Raw genomic sequence first — 21,917 nt, forward strand, 5'->3', positions numbered from 1 at the left:
CTACCACTGAGCTATACCTCCAAGGATGCACAGCTTTGCAGGAAACCCAAACAACACTCGGAAACATCTAGTTGGCTTTACAATTTGTGATGGTGAATTCAATTCTGAAAGTATCAAAACTATCAATATATATATTTCTCAGGGAACACACATAATTGAAAGGGAGACTTTTTCTTTAGCAGTAAAATGCTCTACCACTCAGCTTTACCACCCCAGCAAATTAAAGAAACCTGCCACCCACACAACAACATGCTTGGTGTATTTGACTTGAAAGTTTGCCATTGGCTGTTCAAATTTCAAAGTTTCAAACTTGACAACAATATGTGTCATGCATTTGACTTAAAAAATTGTAATGTCTCCTCCAATCTGAAAGCAAAAGTATCCATTTTCATACCACACAAGGGGCACCCAGATTTGAACTGGGGACCTCTTGATCTGCAGTCAAATGCTCTACCACTGAGCTATACCACCACAGTTGCACAGCTTTGCAGGAAACCCGAACAACACTCGGAAACATCTAGTTGGCTTTACAATTTGTGATGGTGAATTCAATTCTGAAAGTATCAAAACTATCAATATATATATTTCTCAGGGAACACACATAATTGAAAGGGAGACTTTTTCTTTAGCAGTAAAATGCTCTACCACTCAGCTTTACCACCCCAGCAAATTAAAGAAACCTGCCACCCACACAACAACATGCTTGGTGTATTTGACTTGAAAGTTTGCCATTGTCTGTTCAAATTTCAAAGTTTCAAACTTGGCCTTCATTGGCCTTAAGCTTCATGTAGTTGATTGGAAAGTTCAAACCTTACTTTAAATATGTATTTCACTGGGCAATTCATCAGTGAGTTAAACCTCTATAACAGTAAAAAGAGGCAGACTGACCACACACCTCAACAAAATATGTAGGCTTCATGTACTTGCCTTGAGATTTTATGACATTGTGTAGAAATCTGAAACTCTTAAACCTGGCCTTAAATGTTTTGTTCAGGGGGAACTCACATTTGAATTGGGGACCTCTTGATCTGCAGATAAAGACTTTATCACTGAGCTGTTCCAACCAGCCTGTAAAAAATGTCAGAAAGCTCAGACAACAATATGTGTCATGCATTTGACTTAAAAAATTGTAATGTCTCTTCCAATCTGAAAGCAAAAGTATCAATTTTTATACCCCACAAGGGGCACCCAGATTTGAACTGGGGACCTCTTGATCTGCAGTCAAATGCTCTACCACTGAGCTATACCCCCACAGTTGCACAGCTTAGTAGGAATCCCAAACAACACTCGGAAACATCTAGTTGGCTTTACAATTTGTGATGGTGAATTCAATTCTGAAAGTATCAAAACTATCAATATATATATTTCTCAGGGAACACACATAATTGAAAGGGAGACTTTTTCTTTAGCAGTAAAATGCTCTACCACTCAGCTTTACCACCCCAGCAAATTAAAGAAACCTGCCACCCACACAACAACATGCTTGGTGTATTTGACTTGAAAGTTTGCCATTGGCTGTTCAAATTTCAAAGTTTCAAACTTGACAACAATATGTGTCATGCATTTGACTTAAAAAATTGTAATGTCTCCTCCAATCTGAAAGCAAAAGTATCCATTTTCATACCACACAAGGGGCACCCAGATTTGAACTGGGGACCTCTTGATCTGCAGTCAAATGCTCTACCACTGAGCTATACCACCACAGTTGCACAGCTTTGCAGGAAACCCGAACAACACTCGGAAACATCTAGTTGGCTTTACAATTTGTGATGGTGAATTCAATTCTGAAAGTATCAAAACTATCAATATATATATTTCTCAGGGAACACACATAATTGAAAGGGAGACTTTTTCTTTAGCAGTAAAATGCTCTACCACTCAGCTTTACCACCCCAGCAAATTAAAGAAACCTGCCACCCACACAACAACATGCTTGGTGTATTTGACTTGAAAGTTTGCCATTGTCTGTTCAAATTTCAAAGTTTCAAACTTGGCCTTCATTGGCCTTAAGCTTGATGTAGTTGATTGGAAAGTTCAAACCTTACTTTAAATATGTATTTCACTGGGCAATTCATCAGTGAGTTAAACCTCTATAACAGTAAAAAGAGGCAGACTGACCACACACCTCAACAAAATATGTAGGCTTCATGTACTTGCCTTGAGATTTTATGACATTGTGTAGAAATCTGAAACTCTTAAACCTGGCCTTAAATGTTTTGTTCAGGGGGAACTCACATTTGAATTGGGGACCTCTTGATCTGCAGATAAAGACTTTATCACTGAGCTGTTCCAACCAGCCTGTAAAAAATGTCAGAAAGCTCAGACAACAATATGTGTCATGCATTTGACTTAAAAAATTGTAATGTCTCTTCCAATCTGAAAGCAAAAGTATCCATTTTTATACCCCACAGGGGGCACCCAGATTTGAACTGGGGACCTCTTGATCTGCAGTCAAATGCTCTACGACTGAGCTAGACCCCCAGAGTCGCACAGCTTTGCAGGTAACCCGAACAACACTCGGAAACATCTAGTTGGCTTTACAATTTGTGATGGTGAATTCAATTCTGAAAGTATCAAAACTATCAATATATATATTTCTCAGGGAACACACATAATTGAAAGGGAGACTTTTTCTTTAGCAGTAAAATGCTCTACCACTCAGCTTTACCACCCCAGCAAATTAAAGAAACCTGCCACCCACACAACAACATGCTTGGTGTATTTGACTTGAAAGTTTGCCATTGGCTGTTCAAATTTCAAAGTTTCAAACTTGGCCTTCATTGGCCTCAAGCTTGATGTAGTTGATTGGAAAGTTCAAACCTTACTTTAAATATGTATTTCACTGGGCAATTCATCAGTGAGTTAAACCTCTATAACAGTAAAAAGAGGCAGACTGACCACACACCTCAACAAAATATGTAGGCTTCATGTACTTGCCTTGAGATTTTATGACATTGTGTAGAAATCTGAAACTCTTAAACCTGGCCTTAAATGTTTTGTTCAGGGGGAACTCACATTTGAATTGGGGACCTCTTGATCTGCAGATAAAGACTTTATCACTGAGCTGTTCCAACCAGCCTGTAAAAAATGTCAGAAAGCTCAGACAACAATATGTGTCATGCATTTGACTTAAAAAATTGTAATGTCTCTTCCAATCTGAAAGCAAAAGTATCCATTTTTATACCCCACAGGGGGCACCCAGATTTGAACTGGGGACCTCTTGATCTGCAGTCAAATGCTCTACCACTGAGCTAGACCCCCACAGTTGCACAGCTTTGCAGGAAACCCAAACAACACTCGGAAACATCTAGTTGGCTTTACAATTTGTGATGGTGAATTCAATTCTGAAAGTATCAAAACTATCAATATATATATTTCTCAGGGAACACACATAATTGAAAGGGAGACTTTTTCTTTAGCAGTAAAATGCTCTACCACTCAGCTTTACCACCCCAGCAAATTAAAGAAACCTGCCACCCACAGAACAACATGCTTGGTGTATTTGACTTGAAAGTTTGCCATTGTCTGTTTAAATTTCAAAGTTTCAAACTTGGCCTTCATTGGCCTTAAGCTTGATGTAGTTGATTGGAAAGTTCAAACCTTACTTTAAATATGTATTTCACTGGGCAATTCATCAGTGAGTTAAACCTCTATAACAGTAAAAAGAGGCAGACTGACCACACACCTCAACAAAATATGTAGGCTTCATGTACTTGCCTTGAGATTTTATGACATTGTGTAGAAATCTGAAACTCTTAAACCTGGCCTTAAATGTTTTGTTCAGGGGGAACTCACATTTGAATTGGGGACCTCTTGATCTGCAGATAAAGACTTTATCACTGAGCTGTTCCAACCAGCCTGTAAAAAATGTCAGAAAGCTCAGACAACAATATGTGTCATGCATTTGACTTAAAAAATTGTAATGTCTCTTCCAATCTGAAAGCAAAAGTATCCATTTTTATACCCCACAGGGGGCACCCAGATTTGAACTGGGGACCTCTTGATCTGCAGTCAAATGCTCTACCGCTGAGCTAGACCCCCACAGTTGCACAGCTTTGCAGGTAACCCGAACAACTCTCGGAAACATCTAGTTGGCTTTACAATTTGTGATGGTGAATTCAATTCTGAAAGTATCAAAACTATCAATATATATATTTCTCAGGGAACACACATAATTGAAAGGGAGACTTTTTCTTTAGCAGTAAAATGCTCTACCACTCAGCTTTACCACCCCAGCAAATTAAAGAAACCTGCCACCCACACAACAACATGCTTGGTGTATTTGACTTGAAAGTTTGCCATTGTCTGTTTAAATTTCAAAGTTTCAAACTTGGCCTTCATTGGCCTTAAGCTTGATGTAGTTGATTGGAAAGTTCAAACCTTACTTTAAATATGTATTTCACTGGGCAATTCATCAGTGAGTTAAACCTCTATAACAGTAAAAAGAGGCAGACTGACCACACACCTCAACAAAATATGTAGGCTTCATGTACTTGCCTTGAGATTTTATGACATTGTGTAGAAATCTGAAACTCTTAAACCTGGCCTTAAATGTTTTGTTCAGGGGGAACTCACATTTGAATTGGGGACCTCTTGATCTGCAGATAAAGACTTTATCACTGAGCTGTTCCAACCAGCCTGTAAAAAATGTCAGAAAGCTCAGACAACAATATGTGTCATGCATTTGACTTAAAAAATTGTAATGTCTCTTCCAATCTGAAAGCAAAAGTATCCATTTTTATACCCCACAGGGGGCACCCAGATTTGAACTGGGGACCTCTTGATCTGCAGTCAAATGCTCTACCACTGAGCTAGACCCCCACAGTTGCACAGATTTGCAGGTAACCCGAACAACACTCGGAAACATCTAGTTGGCTTTACAATTTGTGATGGTGAATTCAATTCTGAAAGTATCAAAACTATCAATATATATATTTCTCAGGGAACACACATAATTGAAAGGGAGACTTTTTCTTTAGCAGTAAAATGCTCTACCACTCAGCTTTACCACCCCAGCAAATTAAAGAAACCTGCCACCCACACAACAACATGCTTGGTGTATTTGACTTGAAAGTTTGCCATTGTCTGTTCAAATTTCAAAGTTTCAAACTTGGCCTTCATTGGCCTTAAGCTTCATGTAGTTGATTGGAAAGTTCAAACCTTACTTTAAATATGTATTTCACTGGGCAATTCATCAGTGAGTTAAACCTCTATAACAGTAAAAAGAGGCAGACTGACCACACACCTCAAGAAAATATGTAGGCTTCATGTACTTGCCTTGAGATTTTATGACATTGTGTAGAAATCTGAAACTCTTAAACCTGGCCTTAAATGTTTTGTTCAGGGGGAACTCACATTTGAATTGGGGACCTCTTGATCTGCAGATAAAGACTTTATCACTGAGCTGTTCCAACCAGCCTGTAAAAAATGTCAGAAAGCTCAGACAACAATATGTGTCATGCATTTGACTTAAAAAATTGTAATGTCTCTTCCAATCTGAAAGCAAAAGTATCCATTTTTATACCCCACAGGGGGCACCCAGATTTGAACTGGGGACCTCTTGATCTGCAGTCAAATGCTCTACCACTGAGCTAGACCCCCACAGTTGCACAGCTTTGCAGGTAACCCGAACAACACTCGGAAACATCTAGTTGGCTTTACAATTTGTGATGGTGAATTCAATTCTGAAAGTATCAAAACTATCAATATATATATTTCTCAGGGAACACACATAATTGAAAGGGAGACTTTTTCTTTAGCAGTAAAATGCTCTACCACTCAGCTTTACCACCCCAGCAAATTAAAGAAACCTGCCACCCACACAACAACATGCTTTGTGTATTTGACTTGAAAGTTTGCCATTGTCTGTTCAAATTTCAAAGTTTCAAACTTGACAACAATATGTGTCATGCATTTGACTTAAAAAATTGTAATGTCTCTTCCAATCTGAAAGCAAAAGTATCCATTTTTATACCCCACAGGGGGCACCCAGATTTGAACTGGGGACCTCTTGATCTGCAGTCAAATGCTCTACCACTGAGCTAGACCCCCACAGTTGCACAGATTTGCAGGAAACCCGAACAACACTCGGAAACATCTAGTTGGCTTTACAATTTGTGATGGTGAATTCAATTCTGAAAGTATCAAAACTATCAATATATATATTTCTCAGGGAACACACATAATTGAAAGGGAGACTTTTTCTTTAGCAGTAAAATGCTCTACCACTCAGCTTTACCACCCCAGCAAATTAAAGAAACCTGCCACCCACACAACAACATGCTTGGTGTATTTGACTTGAAAGTTTGCCATTGTCTGTTCAAATTTCAAAGTTTCAAACTTGGCCTTCATTGGCCTTAAGCTTCATGTAGTTGATTGGAAAGTTCAAACCTTACTTTAAATATGTATTTCACTGGGCAATTCATCAGTGAGTTAAACCTCTATAACAGTAAAAAGAGGCAGACTGACCACACACCTCAAGAAAATATGTAGGCTTCATGTACTTGCCTTGAGATTTTATGACATTGTGTAGAAATCTGAAACTCTTAAACCTGGCCTTAAATGTTTTGTTCAGGGGGAACTCACATTTGAATTGGGGACCTCTTGATCTGCAGATAAAGACTTTATCACTGAGCTGTTCCAACCAGCCTGTAAAAAATGTCAGAAAGCTCAGACAACAATATGTGTCATGCATTTGACTTAAAAAATTGTAATGTCTCTTCCAATCTGAAAGCAAAAGTATCCATTTTTATACCCCACAGGGGGCACCCAGATTTGAACTGGGGACCTCTTGATCTGCAGTCAAATGCTCTACCACTGAGCTAGACCCCCACAGTTGCACAGCTTTGCAGGTAACCCGAACAACACTCGGAAACATCTAGTTGGCTTTACAATTTGTGACGGTGAATTCAATTCTGAAAGTATCAAAACTATCAATATATATATTTCTCAGGGAACACACATAATTGAAAGGGAGACTTTTTCTTTAGCAGTAAAATGCTCTACCACTCAGCTTTACCACCCCAGCAAATTAAAGAAACCTGCCACCCACACAACAACTTGCTTGGTGTATTTGACTTGAAAGTTTGCCATTGGCTGTTCAAATTTCAAAGTTTCAAACTTGGCCTTCATTGGCCTTAAGCTTGATGTAGTTGATTGGAAAGTTCAAACCTTACTTTAAATATGTATTTCACTGGGCAATTCATCAGTGAGTTAAACCTCTATAACAGTAAAAAGAGGCAGACTGACCACACACCTCAACAAAATATGTAGGCTTCATGTACTTGCCTTGAGATTTTATGACATTGTGTAGAAATCTGAAACTCTTAAACCTGGCCTTAAATGTTTTGTTCAGGGAGAACTTACATTTGAATTGGGGACCTCTTGATCTGCAGATAAAGACTTTATCACTGAGCTGTTCTAACCAGCCTGTAAAAATGTCAGAAAGCTCAGACAACAATATGTGTCATGCATTTGACTTAAAAAATTGTAATGTCTCTTCCAATCTGAAAGCAAAAGTATCCATTTTTATACCACACAGGGGGCACCCAGATATGAACTGGGGACCTCTTGATCTGCAGTCAAATGCTCTACCTCTGAGCTATACCCCCACAGTTGCACAGCTTTGCAGGAAACCCAAACAACACTCGGAAACATCTAGTTGGCTTTACAATTTGTGATGGTGAATTCAATTCTGAAAGTATCAAAACTATCAATATATATATTTCTCAGGGAACACACATAATTGAAAGGGAGACTTTTTCTTTAGCAGTAAAATGCTCTACCACTCAGCTTTACCACCCCAGCAAATTAAAGAAACCTGCCACCCACACAACAACATGCTTGGTGTATTTGACTTGAAAGTTTGCCATTGGCTGTTCAAATTTCAAAGTTTCAAACTTGACAACAATATGTGTCATGCATTTGACTTAAAAAATTGTAATGTCTCTTCCAATCTGAAAGCAAAAGTATCCATTTTCATACCACACAGGGGGCACCCAGATTTGAACTGGGGACCTCTTGATTTGCAGTCAAATGCTCTACCACTGAGCTATATCCCAACAGTTGCGCAGCTTTGCAGGAAACCCAAACAACTCTCGGAAACATCTAGTTGGCTTTACAATTTGTGATGGTGAATTCAATTCTGAAAGTATCAAAACTATCAATATATATATTTCTCAGGGAACACACATAATTGAAAGGGAGACTTTTTCTTTAGCTGTAAAATGCTCTACCACTCAGCTTTACCACCCCAGCAAATGAAAGAAACCTGCCACCCACACAACAACATGCTTGGTGTATTTGACTTGAAACTTTGCCATTGGCTGTTCAAATTTCAAAGTTTCAAACTTGGCCTTCATTGGCCTTAAGCTTAATGTAGTTGATTGGAAAGTTCAAACCTTACTTTAAATATGTATTTCACTGGGCAATTCATCAGTGAGTCAAACCTCTATAACAGTAAAAAGAGGCAGACTGACCACACACCTCATCAAAATATGTAGGCTTCATGTACTTGCCTTGAGATTTTATGACATTGTGTAGAAATCTGAAACTCTTAAATCTGGCCTTAAATGTTTTGTTCAGGGGGAACTCACATTTGAATTGGGGACCTCTTGATCTGCAGATAAAGACTTTATCACTGAGCTGTTCCAACCAGCCTGTAAAAAATGTCAGAAAGCTCAGACAACAATATGTGTCATGCATTTGACTTAAAAAATTGTAATGTCTCTTCCAATCTGAAAGCAAAAGTATCCATTTTTATACCACACAGGGGGCACCCAGATTTGAACTGGGGACCTCTTGATCTGCAGTCAAATGCTCTACCACTGAGCTATACCCCCACAGTTGCACAGCTTTGCAGGAAACCCAAACAACACTCGGAAACATCTAGTTGGCTTTACAATTTGTGATGGTGAATTCAATTCTGAAAGTATCAAAACTATCAATATATATATTTCTCAGGGAACACACATAATTGAAAGGGAGACTTTTTCTTTAGCAGTAAAATGCTCTACCACTCAGCTTTACCACCCCAGCAAATTAAAGAAACCTGCCACCCACACAACAACATGCTTGGTGTATTTGACTTGAAAGTTTGCCATTGGCTGTTCAAATTTCAAAGTTTCAAACTTGGCCTTCATTGGCCTTAAGCTTGATGTAGTTGATTGGAAAGTTCAAACCTTACTTTAAATATGTATTTCACTGGGCAATTCATCAGTGAGTTAAACTTCTATAACAGTAAAAAGAGGCAGACTGACCACACACCTCAACAAAATATGTAGGCTTCATGTACTTGCCTTGAGATTTTATGACATTGTGTAGAAATCTGAAACTCTTAAACCTGGCCTTAAATGTTTTGTTCAGGGGGAACTCACATTTGAATTGGGGACCTCTTGATCTGCAGATAAAGACTTTATCACTGAGCTGTTCCAACCAGCCTGTAAAAAATGTCAGAAAGCTCAGACAACAATATGTGTCATTCATTTGACTTAAAAAATTGTAATGTCTCTTCCAATCTGAAAGCAAAAGTATCCATTTTTATACCCCACAGGGGGCACCCAGATTTGAACTGGGGACCTCTTGATCTGCAGTCAAATGCTCTACCACTGAGCTATACCCCGACAGTTTCACAGCTTTGCAGGAAACCCAAACAACTCTCGGAAACATCTAGTTGGCTTTACAATTTGTGAAGGTGAATTCAATTCTGAAAGTATCAAAACTATCAATATATATATTTCTCAGGGAACACATAATTGAAAGGGAGACTTTTTCTTTAGCAGTAAAATGCTCTACCACTCAGCTTTACCACCCCAGCAAATTAAAGAAACCTGCCACCCACACAACAACATGCTTTGTGTATTTGACTTGAAAGTTTGCCATTGGCTGTTCAAATTTCAAAGTTTCAAACTTGACAACAATATGTGTCATGCATTTGACTTAAAAAATTGTAATGTCTCTTCCAATCTGAAAGCAAAAGCATCCATTTTTTACCACACAGGGGGCACCCAGATTTGAACTGGGGACCTCTTGATCTGCAGTCAAATGCTCTACCACTGAGCTATACCCCCACAGTTGCACAGCTTTGCAGGAAACCCAAACAACACTCGGAAACATCTAGTTGGCTTTACAATTTGTGATGGTGAATTCAATTCTGAAAGTATCAAAACTATCAATATATATATTTCTCAGGGAACACACATAATTGAAAGGGAGACTTTTTCTTTAGCAGTAAAATGCTCTACCACTCAGCCTTACCACCCCAGCAAATTAAAGAAACCTGACACCCACACAACAACATGCTTTGTGTATTTGACTTGAAAGTTTGCCATTGGCTGTTCAAATTTCAAAGTTTCAAACTTGACAACAATATGTGTCATGCATTTGACTTAAAAAATTGTAATGTCTCTTCCAATTTGAAAGCAAAACTATCCATTTTTATACCCCACAGGGGGCACCCAGATTTGAACTGGGGACCTCTTGATCTGCAGTCAAATGCTCTACCACTGAACTATACCCCCACAGTTGCACAGCTTTGCAGGAAACCCAAACAACACTCGGAAACATCTAGTTGGCTTTACAATTTGTGATGGTGAATTCAATTCTGAAAGTATCAAAACTATCAATATATATATTTCTCAGGGAACACACATAATTGAAAGGGAGACTTTTTCTTTAGCAGTAAAATGCTCTACCACTCAGCTTTACCACCCCAGCAAATTAAAGAAACCTGCCACCCACACAACAACATGCTTGGTGTATTTGACTTGAAAGTTTGCCATTGTCTGTTCAAATTTCAAAGTTTCAAACTTGGCCTTCATTGGCCTTAAGCTTCATGTAGTTGATTGGAAAGTTCAAACCTTACTTTAAATATGTATTTCACTGGGCAATTCATCAGTGAGTCAAACCTCTATAACAGTAAAAAGAGGCAGACTGACCACACACCTCAACAAAATATGTAGGCTTCATGTACTTGCCTTGAGATTTTATGACATTGTGTAGAAATCTGAAACTCTTAAACCTGGCCTTAAATGTTTTGTTCAGGGGGAACTCATATTTGAATTGGGGACCTCTTGATCTGCAGATAAAGACTTTATCACTGAGCTGTTCCAACCAGCCTGTAAAAAATATCTGAAAGCTCAGACAACAATATGTGTCATGCATTTGACTTAAAAAATTGTAATGTCTCTTCCAATCTGAAAGCAAAAGTATCCATTTTTATACCCCACAGAGGGCACCCAGATTTGAACTGGGGACCTCTTGATCTGCAGTCAAATGCTCCACCACTGAGCTAGACCCCAACAGTTGCACAGATTTGCAGGTAACCCAAACAACACTCGGAAACATCTAGTTGGCTTTACAATTTGTGATGGTGAATTCAATTCTGAAAGTATCAAAACTATCAATATATATATTTCTCAGGGAACACACATAATTGAAAGGGAGACTTTTTCTTTAGCAGTAAAATGCTCTTCCACTCAGCTTTACCACCCCAGCAAATTAAAGAAACCTGCCACCCACACAACAACATGCTTGGTGTATTTGACTTGAAAGTTTGCCATTGTCTGTTCAAATTTCAAAGTTTCAAACTTGGCCTTCATTGGCCTTAAGCTTCATGTAGTTGATTGGAAAGTTCAAACCTTACTTTAAATATGTATTTCACTGGGCAATTCATCAGTGAGTCAAACCTCTATAACAGTAAAAAGAGGCAGACTGACCACACACCTCAACAAAATATGTAGGCTTCATGTACTTGCCTTGAGATTTTATGACATTGTGTAGAAATCTGAAACTCTTAAACCTGGCCTTAAATGTTTTGTTCAGGGGGAACTCATATTTGAATTGGGGACCTCTTGATCTGCAGATAAAGACTTTATCACTGAGCTGTTACAACCAGCCTGTAAAAAATATCTGAAAGCTCAGACAACAATATGTGTCATGCATTTGACTTAAAAAATTGTAATGTCTCTTCCAATCTGAAAGCAAAAGTATCCATTTTTATACCCCACAGGGGGCACCCAGATTTGAACTGGGGACCTCTTGATCTGCAGTCAAATGCTCTACCACTGAGCTAGACCCCCACAGCTGCACAGCTTTGCAGGAAACCCAAACAACACTCGGAAACATCTAGTTGGCTTTACAATTTGTGATGGTGAATTCAATTCTGAAAGTATCAAAACTATCAATATATATATTTCTTAGGGAACACACATAATTGAAAGGGAGACTTTTTCTTTAGCAGTAAAATGCTCTACCACTCAGCTTTACCACCCCAGCAAATTAAAGAAACCTGCCACCCACACAACAACATGCTTGGTGTATTTGACTTGAAAGTTTGCCATTGGCTGTTCAAATTTCAAAGTTTCAAACTTGGCCTTCATTGGCCTTAAGCTTCATGTAGTTGATTGGAAAGTTCAAACCTTACTTTAAATATGTATTTCACTGGGCAATTCATCAGTGAGTTAAACCTCTATAACAGTAAAAAGAGGCAGACTGACCACACACCTCAACAAAATATGTAGGCTTCATGTACTTGCCTTGAGATTTTATGACATTGTGTAGAAATCTGAAACTCTTAAACCTGGCCTTAAATGTTTTGTTCAGGGGGAACTCACATTTGAATTGGGGACCTCTTGATCTGCAGATAAAGACTTTATCACTGAGCTGTTCCAACCAGCCTGTAAAAAATGTCAGAAAGCTCAGACAACAATATGTGTCATGCATTTGACTTAAAAAATTGTAATGTCTCTTCCAATCTGAAAGCAAAAGTATCCATTTTTATACCCCACAGGGGGCACCCAGATTTGAACTGGGGACCTCTTGATCTGCAGTCAAATGCTCTACCACTGAGCTAGACCCCCACAGTTGAACAGCTTTGCAGGTTACCCGAACAACACTCGGAAACATCTAGTTGGCTTTACAATTTGTGACGGTGAATTCAATTCTGAAAGTATCAAAACTATCAATATATATATTTCTCAGGGAACACACATAATTGAAAGGGGGACTTTTTCTTTAGCAGTAAAATGCTCTACCACTCAGCTTTACCACCCCAGCAAATTAAAGAAACCTGCCACCCACACAACAACATGCTTGGTGTATTTGACTTGAAAGTTTGCCATTGGCTGTTCAAATTTCAAAGTTTCAAACTTGACAACAATATGTGTCATGCATTTGACTTAAAAAATTGTAATGTCTCTTCCAATCTGAAAGCAAAAGCATCCATTTTTTACCACACAGGGGGCACCCAGATTTGAACTGGGGACCTCTTGATCTGCAGTCAAATGCTCTACCACTGAGCTATACCCCCACAGTTGCACAGCTTTGCAGGAAACCCAAACAACACTCGGAAACATCTAGTTGGCTTTACAATTTGTGATGGTGAATTCAATTCTGAAAGTATCAAAACTATCAATATATATATTTCTCAGGGAACACACATAATTGAAAGGGAGACTTTTTCTTTAGCAGTAAAATGCTCTACCACTCAGCCTTACCACCCCAGCAAATTAAAGAAACCTGACACCCACACAACAACATGCTTTGTGTATTTGACTTGAAAGTTTGCCATTGGCTGTTCAAATTTCAAAGTTTCAAACTTGACAACAATATGTGTCATGCATTTGACTTAAAAAATTGTAATGTCTCTTCCAATCTGAAAGCAAAAGTATCCATTTTTATACCCCACAGGGGGCAACCAGATTTGAACTGGGGACCTCTTGATCTGCAGTCCAATGCTCTACCACTGAGCTATACCCCCACAGTTGCACAGCTTTGCAGGAAACCCAAACAACACTCGGAAACATCTAGTTGGCTTTACAATTTGTGATGGTGAATTCAATTCTGAAAGTATCAAAACTATCAATATATATATTTCTTAGGGAACACACATAATTGAAAGGGAGACTTTTTCTTTAGCAGTAAAATGCTCTACCACTCAGCTTTACCACCCCAGCAAATTAAAGAAACCTGCCACCCACACAACAACATGCTTGGTGTATTTGACTTGAAAGTTTGCCATTGGCTGTTCAAATTTCAAAGTTTCAAACTTGGCCTTCATTGGCCTTAAGCTTCATGTAGTTGATTGGAAAGGTCAAACCTTACTTTAAATATGTATTTCACTGGGCAATTCATCAGTGAGTTAAACCTCTATAACAGTAAAAAGAGGCAGACTGACCACACACCTCAACAAAATATGTAGGCTTCATGTACTTGCCTTGAGATTTTATGACATTGTGTAGAAATCTGAAACTCTTAAACCTGGCCTTAAATGTTTTGTTCAGGGGGAACTCACATTTGAATTGGGGACCTCTTGATCTGCAGATAAAGACTTTATCACTGAGCTGTTCCAACCAGCCTGTAAAAAATGTCAGAAAGCTCAGACAACAATATGTGTCATGCATTTGACTTAAAAAATTGTAATGTCTCTTCCAATCTGAAAGCAAAAGAATCCATTTTTATACCCCACAGGGGGCACCCAGATTTGAACTGGGGACCTCTTGATCTGCAGTCAAATGCTCTACCATTGAGCTATACCCCCACAGCTGCACAGCTTTGCAGGAAACCCAAACAACACTCGGAAACATCTAGTTGGCTTTACAATTTGTGATGGTGAATTCAATTCTGAAAGTATCAAAACTATTAATATATATATTTCTCAGGGAACACACATAATTGAAAGGGAGACTTTTTCTTTAGCAGTAAAATGCTCTACCACTCAGCTTTACCACCCCAGCAAATTAAAGAAACCTGCCACCCACACAACAACATGCTTGGTGTATGTGACTTGAAAGTTTGCCATTGGCTGTTCAAATTTCAAAGTTTCAAACTTGACAACAATATGTGTCATGCATTTGACTTAAAAAATTGTAATGTCTCTTCCAATCTGAAAGCCAAAGTATCCATTTTTATACCACACAGGGGGCACCCAGATTTGAACTGGGGACCTCTTGATCTGCAGTCAAATGCTCTACCACTGAGCTATACCCCCACAGTTGCACAGCTTTGCAGGAAACCCAAACAACACTCGGAAACATCTAGTTGGCTTTACAATTTGTGATGGTGAATTCAATTCTGAAAGTATCAAAACTATCAATATATATATTTCTCAGGGAACACACATAATTGAAAGGGAGACTTTTTCTTTAGCAGTAAAATGCTCTACCACTCAGCTTTACCACCCCAGCAAATTAAAGAAACCTGCCACCCACACAACAACATGCTTGGTGTATTTGACTTGAAAGTTTGCCATTGGCTGTTCAAATTTCAAAGTTTCAAACTTGACAACAATATGTGTCATGCATTTGACTTAAAAAAATTGTAATGTCTCTTCCAATCTGAAAGCAAAAGTATCCATTTTTATACCCCACAGGGGGCACCCATATTTGAACTGGTTACCTCTTGATCTGCAGTCAAATGCTCTACCATTGAGCTATACCCCCACAGTTGCACAGCTTTGCAGGAAACCCAAACAACACTCGGAAACATCTAGTTGGCTTTACAATTTGTGATGGTGAATTCAATTCTGAAAGTATCAAAACTATCAATATATATATTTCTCAGGGAACACACATAATTGAAAGGGAGACTTTTTCTTTAGCAGTAAAATGCTCTACCACTCAGCTTTACCACCCCAGCAAATTAAAGAAACCTGCCACCCACACAACAACATGCTTGGTGTATTTGACTTGAAAGTTTGCCATTGGCTGTTCAAATTTCAAAGTTTCAAACTTGGCCTTCATTGGCCTTAAGCTTCATGTAGTTGATTGGAAAGTTCAAACCTTACTTTAAATATGTATTTCACTGGGCAATTCATCAGTGAGTCAAACCTCTATAACAGTAAAAAGAGGCAGACTGACCACACACCTCAACAAAATATGTAGGCTTCATGTACTTGCCTTGAGATTTTATGACATTGTGTAGAAATCTGAAACTCTTAAACCTGGCCTTAAATGTTTTGTTCAGGGGGAACTCACATTTGAATTGGGGACCTCTTGATCTGCAGATAAAGACTTTATCACTGAGCTGTTCCAACCAGCCTGTAAAAAATGTCAGAAAGCTCAGACAACAATATGTGTCATGCATTTGACTTAAAAAATTGTAATGTCTCTTCCAATCTGAAAGCGAAAGTATCCATTTTTATACCCCACAGGGGGCACCCAGATTTGAACTGGGGACCTCTTGATCTGCAGTCAAATGCTCTACCACTGAGCTATACCCCCACAGTTGCACAGCTTTGCAGGAAACCCAAACAACACTCGGAAACATCTAGTTGGCTTTACAATTTGTGATGGTGAATTCAATTCTGAAAGTATCAAAACTATCAATATATATATTTCTCAGGGAACACACATAATTGAAAGGGAGACTTTTTCTTTAGCAGTAAAATGCTCTACCACTCAGCTTTACCACCCCAGCAAATTAAAGAAACCTGCCACCCACACAACAACATGCTTGGTGTATTTGACTTGAAAGTTTGCAATTGGCTGTTCAAATTTCAAAGTTTCAAACTTGACAACAATATGTGTCATGCATTTGACTTAAAAAATTGTAATGTCTCTTCCAATCTGAAAGCAAAAGTATCCATTTTTATACCACACAGGGGGCACCCAGATTTGAACTGGGGACCTCTTGATCTGCAGTCAAATGCTCTACCACTGAGCTATACCCCCACAGTTGCACAGCTTTGCAGGAAACCCAAACAACACTCGGAAACATCTAGTTGGCTTTACAATTTGTGATGGTGAATTCAATTCTGAAAGTATCAAAACTATCAATATATATATTTCTCAGGGAACACACATAATTGAAAGGGAGACTTTTTCTTTAGCAGTAAAATGCTCTACCACTCAGCTTTACCACCCCAGCAAATTAAAGAAACCTGCCACCCACACAACAACATGCTTGGTGTATTTGACTTGAAAGTTTGCCATTGGCTGTTCAAATTTCAAAGTTTCAAACTTGGCCTTCATTGGCCTTAAGCTTCATGTAGTTGATTGGAAAGTTCAAACCTTACTTTAAATATGTATTTCACTGGGCAATTCATCAGTGAGTCAAACCTCTATAACAGTAAAAAGAGGCAGACTGACCACACACCTCAACAAAATATGTAGGCTTCATGTACTTGCCTTGAGATTTTATGACATTGTGTAGAAATCTGAAACTCTTAAACCTGGCCTTAAATGTTTTGTTCAGGGGGAACTCACATTTGAAGTGGGGACCTCTTGATCTGCAGATAAAGACTTTATCACTGAGCTGTTCCAACCAGCCTGTAAAAAATGTCAGAAAGCTCAGACAACAATATGTGTCATGCATTTGACTTAAAAAATTGTAATGTCTCTTCCAATCTGAAAGCAAAAGTATCCATTTTTATACCCCACAGGGGGCACCCAGATTTGAACTGGGGACCTCTTGATCTGCAGTCAAATGCTCTACCACTGAGCTATACCCCCACAGTTGCACAGCTTTGCAGGAAACCCAAACAACACTCGGAAACATCTAGTTGGCTTTACAATTTGTGATGGTGAATTCAATTCTGAAAGTATCAAAACTATCAATATATATATTTCTCAGGGAACACACATAATTGAAAGGGAGACTTTTTCTTTAGCAGTAAAATGCTCTACCACTCAGCTTTACCACCCCAGCAAATTAAAGAAACCTGCCACCCACACAACAACATGCTTGGTGTATTTGACTTGAAAGTTTGCAATTGGCTGTTCAAATTTCAAAGTTTCAAACTTGACAACAATATGTGTCATGCATTTGACTTAAAAAATTGTAATGTCTCTTCCAATCTGAAAGCAAAAGTATCCATTTTTATACCCCACAGGGGGCACCCAGATTTGAACTGGGGACCTCTTGATCTGCAGTCAAATGCTCTACCACTGAGCTATACCCCCACAGTTGCACAGCTTTGCAGGAAACCCAAACAACACTCGGAAACATCTAGTTGGCTTTACAATTTGTGATGGTGAATTCAATTCTGAAAGTATCAAAACTATCAATATATATATTTCTCAGGGAACACACATAATTGAAAGGGAGACTTTTTCTTTAGCAGTAAAATGCTCTACCACTCAGCTTTACCACCCCAGCAAATTAAAGAAACCTGCCACCCACACAACAACATGCTTGGTGTATTTGACTTGAAAGTTTGCCATTGGCTGTTCAAATTTCAAAGTTTCAAACTTGACAACAATATGTGTCATTCATTTGACTTAAAAAATTGTAATGTCTCTTCCAATCTGAAAGCAAAAGTATCCATTTTTATACCACACAGGGGGCACCCAGATTTGAACTGGGGACCTCTTGATCTGCAGTCAAATGCTCTACCACTGAGCTATACCCCCACAGTTGCACAGCTTTGCAGGAAACCCAAACAACACTCGGAAACATCTAGTTGGCTTTACAATTTGTGATGGTGAATTCAATTCTGAAAGTATCAAAACTATCAATATATATATTTCTCAGGGAACACACATAATTGAAAGGGAGACTTTTTCTTTAGCAGTAAAATGCTCTACCACTCAGCTTTACCACCCCAGCAAATTAAAGAAACCTGCCACCCACACAACAACATGCTTGGTGTATTTGACTTGAAAGTTTGCCATTGGCTGTTCAAATTTCAAAGTTTCAAACTTGGCCTTCATTGGCCTTAAGCTTCATGTAGTTGATTGGAAAGTTCAAACCTTGCTTTAAATATGTATTTCACTGGGCAATTCATCAGTGAGTCAAACCTCTATAACAGTAAAAAGAGGCAGACTGACCACACACCTCAACAAAATATGTAGGCTTCATGTACTTGCCTTGAGATTTTATGACATTGTGTAGAAATCTGAAACTCTTAAACCTGGCCTTAAATGTTTTGTTCAGGGGGAACTCACATTTGAATTGGGGACCTCTTGATCTGCAGATAAAGACTTTATCACTGAGCTGTTCCAACCAGCCTGTAAAAAATGTCAGAAAGCTCAGACAACAATATGTGTCATGCATTTGACTTAAAAAATTGTAATGTCTCTTCCAATCTGAAAGCAAAAGTATCCATTTTTATACCCCACAGGGGGCACCCAGATTTGAACTGGGGACCTCTTGATCTGCTGTCAAATGCTCTACCACTGAGCTATACCCCCACAGTTGCACAGCTTTGCAGGAAACCCAAACAACACTCGGAAACATCTAGTTGGCTTCACAATTTGTGATGGTGAATTCAATTCTGAAAGTATCAAAACTATCAATATATATATTTCTCAGGGAACACACATAATTGAAAGGGAGACTTTTTCTTTAGCAGTAAAATGCTCTACCACTCAGCTTTACCACCCCAGCAAATTAAAGAAACCTGCCACCCACACAACAACATGCTTGGTGTATTTGACTTGAAAGTTTGCCATTGGCTGTTCAAATTTCAAAGTTTCAAACTTGACAACAATATGTGTCATGCATTTGACTTAAAAAATTGTAATGTCTCTTCCAATCTGAAAGCAAAAGTATCCATTTTTATACCACACAGGGGGCACCCAGATTTGAACTGGGGACCTCTTGATCTGCAGTCAAATGCTCTACCACTGAGCTATACCCCCACTGTTGCACAGCTTTGCAGGAAACCCAAACAACACTCGGAAACATCTAGTTGGCTTTACAATTTGTGATGGTGAATTCAATTCTGAAAGTATCAAAACTATCAATATATATATTTCTCAGGGAACACACATAATTGAAAGGGAGACTTTTTCTTTAGCAGTAAAATGCTCTACCACTCAGCTTTACCACCCCAGCAAATTAAAGAAACCTGCCACCCACACAACAACATGCTTGGTGTATTTGACTTGAAAGTTTGCCATTGGCTGTTCAAATTTCAAAGTTTCAAACTTGACAACAATATGTGTCATGCATTTGACTTAAAAAATTGTAATGTCTCTTCCAATCTGAAAGCAAAAGTATCCATTTTTATACCCCACATGGTGCACCCAGATTTGAACTGGTTACCTCTTGATCTGCAGTCAAATGCTCTACCACTGAGCTATACCCCCACAGTTGCACAGCTTTGCAGGAAACCCAAACAACACTCGGAAACATCTAGTTGGCTTTACAATTTGTGACGGTGAATTCAATTCTGAAAGTATCAAAACTATCAATATATATATTTCTCAGGGAACACACATAATTGAAAGGGAGACTTTTTCTTTAGCAGTAAAATGCTCTACCACTCAGCTTTACCACCCTAGCAAATTAAAGAAACCTGTCACCCACACAACAACATGCTTGGTGTATTTGACTTGAAAGTTTGCCATTGGCTGTTCAAATTTCAAAGTTTCAAACTTGGCCTTCATTGGCCTTAAGCTTCATGTAGTTGATTGGAAAGTTCAAACCTTGCTTTAAATATGTATTTCACTGGGCAATTCATCAGTGAGTCAAACCTCTATAACAGTAAAAAGAGGCAGACTGACCACACACCTCAACAAAATATGTAGGCTTCATGTACTTGCCTTGAGATTTTATGACATTGTGTAGAAATCTGAAACTCTTAAACCTGGCCTTAAATGTTTTGTTCAGGGGGAACTCACATTTGAATTGGGGACCTCTTGATCTGCAGATAAAGACTTTATCACTGAGCTGTTCCAACCAGCCTGTAAAAAATGTCAGAAAGCTCAGACAACAATATGTGTCATGCATTTGACTTAAAAAATTGTAATGTCTCTTCCAATCTGAAAGCAAAAGTATCCATTTTTATACCCCACAGGGGGCACCCAGATTTGAACTGGGGACCTCTTGATCTGCAGTCAAATGCTCTACCACTGAGCTATACCCCCACAGTTGCACAGCTTTGCAGGAAACCCAAACAACACTCGGAAACATCTAGTTGGCTTTACAATTTGTGATGGTGAATTCAATTCTGAAAGTATCAAAACTATCAATATATATATTTCTCAGGGAACACACATAATTGAAAGGGAGACTTTTTCTTTAGCAGTAAAATGCTCTACCACTCAGCTTTACCACCCCAGCAAATTAAAGAAACCTGCCACCCACACAACAACATGCTTGGTGTATTTGACTTGAAAGTTTGCCATTGGCTGTTCAAATTTCAAAGTTTCAAACTTGGCCTTCATTGGCCTTAAGCTTCCTGTAGTTGATTGGAAAGTTCAAACCTTGCTTTAAATATGTATTTCACTGTGCAATTCATCAGTGAGTCAAACCTCTATAACAGTAAAAAGAGGCAGACTGACCACACACCTCAACAAAATATGTAGGCTTCATGTACTTGCCTTGAGATTTTATGACATTGTGTAGAAATCTGAAACTCTTAAACCTGGCCTTAAATGTTTTGTGCAGGGGGAACTCACATTTGAATTGGGGACCTCTTGATCTGCAGATAAAGACTTTATCACTGAGCTGTTCCAACCAGCCTGTAAAAAATGTCAGAAAGCTCAGACAACAATATGTGTCATGCATTTGACTTAAAAAATTGTAATGTCTCTTCCAATCTGAAAGCAAAAGTATCCATTTTTATACCCCACAGGGGGCACCCAGATTTGAACTGGGGACCTCTTGATCTGCAGTCAAATGCTCTACCACTGAGCTATACCCCCACAGTTGCACAGCTTTGCAGGAAACCCAAACAACACTCGGAAACATCTAGTTGGCTTTACAATTTGTGATGGTGAATTCAATTCTGAAAGTATCAAAACTATCAATATATATATTTCTCAGGGAACACACATAATTGAAAGGGAGACTTTTTCTTTAGCAGTAAAATGCTCTACCACTCAGCTTTACCACCCCAGCAAATTAAAGAAACCTGCCACCCACACAACAACATGCTTGGTGTATTTGACTTGAAAGTTTGCCATTGGCTGTTCAAATTTCAAAGTTTCAAACTTGACAACAATATGTGTCATGCATTTGACTTAAAAAATTGT

The 21,917-nt window shown here is 38.7% G+C and overlaps 15 non-coding genes across 15 annotated transcripts; all 15 read right to left on the reverse strand.

The window, feature by feature from the left end:
- Window positions 1-1,179: 1,179 nt before the first annotated feature.
- trnac-gca (transfer RNA cysteine (anticodon GCA)) lies at window positions 1,180-1,251 on the reverse strand. The gene has a single exon. It is a non-coding gene; the product is annotated as a tRNA-Cys (tRNA).
- Window positions 1,252-8,768: 7,517 nt separating this feature from the next.
- On the reverse strand, window positions 8,769-8,840 carry trnac-gca (transfer RNA cysteine (anticodon GCA)). The gene has a single exon. It is a non-coding gene; the product is annotated as a tRNA-Cys (tRNA).
- Window positions 8,841-9,995: 1,155 nt separating this feature from the next.
- On the reverse strand, window positions 9,996-10,067 carry trnac-gca (transfer RNA cysteine (anticodon GCA)). Its single transcript has one exon. It is a non-coding gene; the product is annotated as a tRNA-Cys (tRNA).
- A 378-nt stretch (window positions 10,068-10,445) lies between these two features.
- trnac-gca (transfer RNA cysteine (anticodon GCA)) lies at window positions 10,446-10,517 on the reverse strand. The gene has a single exon. It is a non-coding gene; the product is annotated as a tRNA-Cys (tRNA).
- A 2,717-nt stretch (window positions 10,518-13,234) lies between these two features.
- On the reverse strand, window positions 13,235-13,306 carry trnac-gca (transfer RNA cysteine (anticodon GCA)). Its single transcript has one exon. It is a non-coding gene; the product is annotated as a tRNA-Cys (tRNA).
- A 1,158-nt stretch (window positions 13,307-14,464) lies between these two features.
- trnac-gca (transfer RNA cysteine (anticodon GCA)) lies at window positions 14,465-14,536 on the reverse strand. The gene has a single exon. It is a non-coding gene; the product is annotated as a tRNA-Cys (tRNA).
- Window positions 14,537-14,914: 378 nt separating this feature from the next.
- trnac-gca (transfer RNA cysteine (anticodon GCA)) lies at window positions 14,915-14,986 on the reverse strand. The gene has a single exon. It is a non-coding gene; the product is annotated as a tRNA-Cys (tRNA).
- Window positions 14,987-16,145: 1,159 nt separating this feature from the next.
- trnac-gca (transfer RNA cysteine (anticodon GCA)) lies at window positions 16,146-16,217 on the reverse strand. Its single transcript has one exon. It is a non-coding gene; the product is annotated as a tRNA-Cys (tRNA).
- Window positions 16,218-16,595: 378 nt separating this feature from the next.
- On the reverse strand, window positions 16,596-16,667 carry trnac-gca (transfer RNA cysteine (anticodon GCA)). Its single transcript has one exon. It is a non-coding gene; the product is annotated as a tRNA-Cys (tRNA).
- A 708-nt stretch (window positions 16,668-17,375) lies between these two features.
- On the reverse strand, window positions 17,376-17,447 carry trnac-gca (transfer RNA cysteine (anticodon GCA)). Its single transcript has one exon. It is a non-coding gene; the product is annotated as a tRNA-Cys (tRNA).
- Window positions 17,448-17,825: 378 nt separating this feature from the next.
- trnac-gca (transfer RNA cysteine (anticodon GCA)) lies at window positions 17,826-17,897 on the reverse strand. The gene has a single exon. It is a non-coding gene; the product is annotated as a tRNA-Cys (tRNA).
- A 378-nt stretch (window positions 17,898-18,275) lies between these two features.
- Window positions 18,276-18,347, reverse strand: trnac-gca (transfer RNA cysteine (anticodon GCA)). The gene has a single exon. It is a non-coding gene; the product is annotated as a tRNA-Cys (tRNA).
- A 1,158-nt stretch (window positions 18,348-19,505) lies between these two features.
- Window positions 19,506-19,577, reverse strand: trnac-gca (transfer RNA cysteine (anticodon GCA)). The gene has a single exon. It is a non-coding gene; the product is annotated as a tRNA-Cys (tRNA).
- Window positions 19,578-20,735: 1,158 nt separating this feature from the next.
- trnac-gca (transfer RNA cysteine (anticodon GCA)) lies at window positions 20,736-20,807 on the reverse strand. Its single transcript has one exon. It is a non-coding gene; the product is annotated as a tRNA-Cys (tRNA).
- A 708-nt stretch (window positions 20,808-21,515) lies between these two features.
- Window positions 21,516-21,587, reverse strand: trnac-gca (transfer RNA cysteine (anticodon GCA)). The gene has a single exon. It is a non-coding gene; the product is annotated as a tRNA-Cys (tRNA).
- Between the last annotated feature and the right edge of the window lie 330 nt (window positions 21,588-21,917).

The sequence above is a fragment of the Salminus brasiliensis genome, chromosome 3 (assembly GCF_030463535.1).
Source record: "Salminus brasiliensis chromosome 3, fSalBra1.hap2, whole genome shotgun sequence".
NCBI lineage: Eukaryota > Metazoa > Chordata > Actinopteri > Characiformes > Bryconidae > Salminus > Salminus brasiliensis.